The sequence below is a fragment of the Panthera leo genome, chromosome C1, assembly GCF_018350215.1.
Source record: "Panthera leo isolate Ple1 chromosome C1, P.leo_Ple1_pat1.1, whole genome shotgun sequence".
NCBI lineage: Eukaryota > Metazoa > Chordata > Mammalia > Carnivora > Felidae > Panthera > Panthera leo.
Genome location: NC_056686.1, coordinates 135,265 through 142,273, shown reverse-complemented (window position 1 = coordinate 142,273; position 7,009 = coordinate 135,265).

Below are 7,009 nucleotides of genomic sequence, written 5' to 3'. Positions count from 1 at the left end.
TTTTCCTTATTCCTTAAAATATATTTTTAAATTTTTTAAATGTTTATTTATTTTTGAGAGAGACAGAGAGACAGAGCATGAGCGGGGGAGGGGCAGAGAGAGAAGGAGGCACAGAATCCAAGCAGGCTCCAGGCTCTGAGCAAATGTCAGCACAGAGCCTGATGCGGGGCTCGAACCCACGACTATGAAATCACAGCCTGAGCAGATGTCAGACGCTCAACCAACTGAGCCACCCAGGTGCCCCAATGTCTTCTGATTTCTTAATACTGACATAATGGCACTAGACTCTTCGTTTTCTTTTAGTTACTCCATCCCATTGTTGGGAAGCAGTTGTCTTCCTGCTTTTGATAGGAGGAACTAAATGCAAAGTCATTAAGGAAACAAACTGACAGAACCTGTCTCAGTTCCTGGGGCTGTCATAACAAACTGCCACAGACTGGGGGGCTTGAAACAATGGCAAGAAGTCTGAAATCCAGGGGGACTAAATGACCAGTATTGTCAGGCTGGTTAAAAATAATCTAATTTTATGTAGCTTACAGAAGACAGGAATCACCTGAAACACAAGGATACAAGAAATTTGAAAGTAGAAGGATGGGAAGAAACATACCACATGACTATTAACTAAAATGAAGCAGTTGTAGCCATATTAACAATTTTATTAACATATCAACAAAGAAACTTTATATGCAAAGTGTCACAGAGATACAGAAGGTAACAATAAAAGTTTGAGTTCACTGGTAAAAGAAAATAACTGTAAACTTGTATGCACCTAATAATATGGCCACAAATATATAAGTTCTAGTCTCAAACATTAATATTCTACTTATGAAATTATAATGGTCACTTATAAGGGGACCTTTAGTTAATATTTTGTCTCATTTACAAACTAACTTAAACTTCCTTAAACCTTTAAAACTTTTCAAGTCATTTAACATACTTGATTTTATTTTTAAACCCTTCACTATCTAAAAACTGCAACAATAAAAAAACCTTTCCAAGAATGTCCACAGTTCTTATCTCATAGAGGTTTTAGTCTCACAGCCCAGACTCTTCTATTAGTTGCAAATCTACCACCTTTACCTTTTATTTATTTATTTATTTATTTATTTATTTATTTTACATCCAAGCTAGCATATAGTGCCACAATGATTTCAGGAGTAGATTCCTTAATGCCTCTTACCAATTTACTCCATCCCCCCTCCCACAACCCCTCCAGTAACCCTCTGTTTGTTCTCCATATTTAAGAGTCTCTTACATTTTGTCCCCCTCCCTGTTTTTATATTATTTTTGCTTCCCTTCCCTTATGTTCATGTGTTTTGTCTCTTAAAGTCCTCATATGAGTGAAGTCATATGGTATTTGTCTTTCTCTGACTAATTTCACTTAGCATAATACCCTCTAGTTCCATCCATGTAGTTGCAAATGGCAAGATTGTATTCTTTTTGATTGCCGAGTAATACTCCATTGTATATATATCCCACATCTTCTTTATCCATTCATCCATCGATGGACATTTGGGCTCTTTCCATACTTTGGCTATTGTCGATAGTGCTGCTATAAACATTGGGGTGCATGTGTCCCTTCGAAACAGCATACCTGTATCCCTCGGATAAATACCTAGTAGTGCAATTGCTGGGTCGTAGGGTAGTTCTATTTTTAATTTTTGAGGAACCTCCATACTGTTTTCCAGAGCGGCTGCACCAGCTTGCATTCCCACCAACACCGCAAAAGAGATCCTCTTTCTCTGCATCCTCGCCAACATCCGCTGTTGCCTGAGTTATTAATGTTAGCCTTTCTCACAGGTGTGAGGTGGTATCTCATTGTGGTTTTGATTTGTATTTCCCTGGTGATGAGTGATGCTGAGCATTTTTTCATGTGTCGGTTGGCCATCTGGATGTCTTCTTTGGAGAAGTGTCTATTCATGTCTTTTGCCCATTTCTTCACTGGATTATTTGTTTTTTGGGTGTTGAGTTTGATAAGTTCTTATAGATTTTGGATACTAACCCTTTATCTGATATGTGATTTGGAAATATCTTCTCCCATTCTGTCGGTTGCCTTTTAGTTTTGTTGTTTCCTTCACTGTGCAGCGCTTTGTAGATTTTATTTTGATGAGGTCCCAGTAGTTCATTTTTGCTTTTGTTTCCCTTGCCTCCAGGGACGTGTTGAATAAGAAGTTGCTGTGGCCAAGGTCAAAAGGGTCTTTGCCTGCTTTCTCCTCGAGGATTTTGATGGCTTCCTGTCTTACATTTAGGCCTTTTCATCCATTTTGAGTTTGTTTTATTTTTGAGTTTACCTTTTAATGAGACACAACAATCTTTGCTCTCATTCAGATCTGATTCCTTTCCCCTACCTTTCCACCTGGCCAACCACTGCTCCCTGAGACGATCATCCTGGATGACGTCTGATTAGCTAAGGGCCTTTGGTCACAGCTCGAAGGTCATGCACTGTGGAATGATGAGGGTGGGCTGCCCCCACAGACCTCCCGATGGACAGATGTTGGAAGCCCAGGCACACCATGACTTGCTGAGAAAGTGGCACAGAGCTTGTTGGTCACCGTGGCTGACCAGGAAAAGTGTTGCCAGAGACACTGGGTGGGCCAAATTTCCACTTATTGTTGAAGTCTAATTAGTTGTAAATATCTGCTGGCTGAGCTCATTAAACAGGCAGCCCCTCCTTTCCGTGCTCTGAGGGAAAAGTGCCACTCTGTTTCTCCACCCGGCACTAGGAAGGCCGAGGATCCCCTGACCCGGGCCACAACCTCACTGTCCTGGACCCCATCCCTTCTCATGCAAGAGCCTCACCACCCACTCGGTGGACACATCCCTCTCCTAGCCACAGCTCCTTGTAATGGGTGTCTAGGGAAAACAGGACTCAGTGGAGGACAGAGAGTGGAAATAAAGCTGCTATCCCCACACTGACCAGCTATCCTAGAGCGACGCTCAAACAGCCCCATGTCCGGTTCTCCTCCAAACAGATTCTGGGATGGGGTGGTCGGTCCTCAGGGAAGTCAAGAGATAGTCTGCAGATGAGAAAGATTCCTTTTGCTACAGGGATGGCCCATGGGGGGTGGGGGTGGCGGAAGAGAAGTAGAAGGCGGACCTGAGAGGCAGGGGTTGTGCTAACCTGGGGAGGCAGTGACTTGGAGACGTGGTATGGGAGGAACAAGGGGGGGGCACTGGACTTAGTTCAAACCCACAGGAGCTGGTGAGGGCAAGGAAGAAGCACGCCCGCACTCTGCCCCACATGGCCCCAAGATCCAGACACACCCTGTAATCCTATGTGGCCACCTGTGTGCTAGGGACAAGTCTCCTGGGTTCTGGACCACACGAAAACAAGGCCTGGAGTCTGCAGTGTGGAGACCCAGGGCCCGCTGTGCTGGAGGTACCGTCAAGGGGAGGAGGGGCTTGGATTGTGCCCAACCGGGCTCCCTAATGTCCCTGGCCACTAAATGACACTTTCATCCCTTCACCCCAGACCCAGCAGGGAAACAGCAGGCACCTGACCAACCCAAGGCTGATGGCGAAGGACACAAAACAGAAAATCCAATGGGATGCATCTGTGGGCCCGACCTGTTCCGCACACGCTTTCGATGGAAGAGGAAGAGGTGGGAGGGGGAAGAGAAGGAAGGATCAGCCATCGTATCCTCCCTCTCCGCAGAATTCGCCTCAGGAGACAAAGCCCTGATACCCCATGAAGTCTAGCCCTTGCCCTGAGCCACACCACACAATCCTTCACTCTACCTGGTTGGGATCTGGGCCTTGGGGCCAAAGTGGGGAGGAGGAGACTCAGGTGGGATGGTTGGGGGAGAGGCCACCAGTTCTTAGTGTTAAGAAAATTATCCTCAACTTGGAAATCAGGCACAAGGATCCTTCCTATCCTTGAAGGTCTCTCTGGAGGTGCCTTTGCTGATATCCTTGAAGTTACAAGTTAATACGGTGTAGACATCCGTCCCACCAGACACAGGGGACATCAATCCCGGAGAAACACAGTCTTGCCGCCCCATGTGACATCTGCCAGTGTTGTACTGACCTGTACTCCTCCCTCAAAGCCTCTTGGAACCTGTTGGTTTCCTCTTTGGTGAGCTAAACAGACACTGGACATGGGCTCGCTCTGCATTTGCATGGGAGTCGTGTTTGCCTTTTGGGATTTTTTTGCCTTGGAAATCATATTTTGACATCAGATATCGGAAGGTATCCCTCCATTGCTCAGATGCCAGTGGAACGGTCACCACACTGATTTTGGGAAAAGACGGTATCATTGCCTGGACGTTGGGAGATACCACCTCTGTCACTCATTCATTTGGCCAACACGTCTTTACAGAGTACAAGGCTACATGCCAGGTACTACCCTGGACAAGATGGAGCTCATGTTCTAGTGTGGTGGACAGACATCACACGGGATGGGGAGGTGCAGATGGCACACGTTGTTGACAGGGATAAGCAGGAAGGAGAAAGGGCAGGAAAGGGGGGAGTGTAAGTCCTGAAGTGGGGGAGGCAGAGAGGAGATACCAAAGCGGCCTTTGAGTAAACACCTCAGGGAGGGAAGAGCTTCCCAGGCAGAGACACGGATGCTGCAAAGGCCCTGAGGCAGGAGTGTGTCTGCACATGAGCGAGGCGGTGAGGCTGGAGAGTGGATGCAGAGAAGTAGGGCATGTGGATGGCCACTGAACACACCAGGCTTTCACCATGGAGGGTCCTGGCCTGATTCCACTCAGGCCTGACAAGATCATCAGGACGGCTGCATGAAGTGAAAGACCTTGGGTCAGGAAGGGAGCTGGAGACGAATCAGGAGACCAATCAGGAGATTCTGTGAAAATCCAGGCGAAAGGTGAGGTGACACAGTCAGTGGCAGGAGAGCAAATGGCCAGAAGTGGCGTTCGGATATATCAGGGAGCTAGAGCTGCAGTAGGGCCTGATGGGCCAGCGTGGGGAGTGGACTCCCAGTGTTAAGCGTGACGGCAGAATGCTGGTCTGAGAATTCCAAGAAAGGTCCGACGCAGAGGAGGCAGGGAGCCTCAGTCAGGCCCAATCACCAGGCAGAGACACTGCCCGCCCCGGTTGTCTAAACAGAGAAATCAGTGTAAAGACTTATTCACAAGGCATCAGAAGCCTGAGGCTACACAGGAGAACATGAAGACACCTGCCAGTCAGTGCAGGTGAGAGGCTGGGCCGGAGAGAAGAGGCTGGGGCTGTGCAGGGTAGAGGCAGGTCAAAAGTAGTCCAGAGGGAGGTTGACCTCCTCACCTGTGCCCCTGTGGTCAGGGCCTCCTAGTGGGTGGGAAGTCCAGGTTGGGTGTGAAACTAAGAGCATCAGTCAAAATCCAACACCATAGGACACTATCAGGAACTTGGTTATGGGCATGTTGCGGTCGAAATGCCTATTAGACTTAAAATCAGGTAAAGGATACAGCCTGGGGTTCATGGGTAAGCCCAGGCTGTGGACACCAATTGGAGTGCCACCAGCAGGAGCCTCAGTGAGGTGTGCAAGGGAGTGGGGACACACAGAGAGAGTGAGGACTCATGGAGAAATCAGAAAGGCAGAAGGAGTGGCAGTGAGGCAGGAGGGCAATCAGGGGTTGACAGGTCTAAGAAGCAGTGAGGGATGTGTAGGCACCTCGTCACTACTAGATCAGCCACAGGGACATCCTGGTGACCTTGGTGAGCTTGGTGTCCATAGAGTCTTGGCAGACCGGGAGAGAGTTGGAGAGAAGGGAGGAGAGGAAATGGGTTCACGAGGTAGGTGGTCGCTCTGGGACCTTTGCCACAGAGCAGCAGCGGTAGATGGAAAGTGAGGTGGGGACCTGATAAGTTGATGCCGTGTGTGCTTTTCTAACCCTGAACAGCAAAATGGGAATGAATGCACAGGGAGAGGGATTGAGGGTGCAGAGAGAGGGGATGGTGCCGGGTACCAGCCTCGTGCAGGAAGCACCAGTACACGCAGAGCACGGGGCTCAACCAAAGGACGGGTGATCTGCAGGCCTGTGTGTCCTCAGCTCCATATCAGATGAGAGCCGGACAGGGCGGAGGCACTGTGGGAGAGAGACCAAAAGTGTGCTAGAGCTGTTCAGGAGCACGCTGGGGAGGGGCCAGGAAACGTAAGACGCCTGGGCAGCATCAGAGCCACGAGAGGCCCGTGGTCCAGAGTGTAAGGCAAGGCTGATCAGTGGCTCGGGGCCTCTCTGGCCACATGCAGCTACAGGATGTCAGAAGATTGACGTGACTGATAGAGAAACACGGCCACGGCATCTCACTCTTGAATCTGGCTGGCCTCGTGACCTGCTTCAGCTGATGAAATGTTGGCAGAAGTTTCACCGTGTGAGTTCTGTAGCCCAGGCCTCAAGAGACCCTGAGTTTCCGCTTCACCCTTCTGAAATGTTGGCCAAGCCACGTGAGGAAACTGGTCCGGCTTGGGCAGGATGGGGCCACGTGGCAGAGCGCCAGAAGCCCGGTGACCACAACCCCACGTGTCCATACATAGTGCCACTTGTATCCCCGCAGCCTAGCTGACCCTCAGCTGACAGCATGAGTGGGGCCCTGGGGAAGCCACCAGCACCGCCCAGATCCACCAACCGTGAGAAGGAACAAAGACACAGAGATAGCTGGGATTTAACATGGGTTATGGTTTGGCCAAGTGAATACGATGAAGCAGGAGGAGGGGGGTAGGGTTAGGGAGCAGGCACAGTGGCTGATCTGGAGAGTCCCTCTTGATACGGAGGAGGGAAAGGCCATCAGGGGGTGAGAAAGTACTAACCTGGGTCTTATCCAAGGACCGCAGATCTCGGCGGGGCTAAAGGGGAGTGGAGGGCATGAGCTGCAAGGTCGGGAACTCGTCAGAGAATGTGGGCCTTGAGGTTAGACTGTGGAGAGGCTGCGGTTGTGAGAAGGACCCTGGCCAGGGGAGCGAGTGGCCAGCTGGGAAGGTGACAGGACTGCTGAAGGGGAGGATGTACAGAAGGTTGGAGAATCCCCTGTGGATTCGGAGATCACCAGGAACTATGACAGGAGTGGTTGG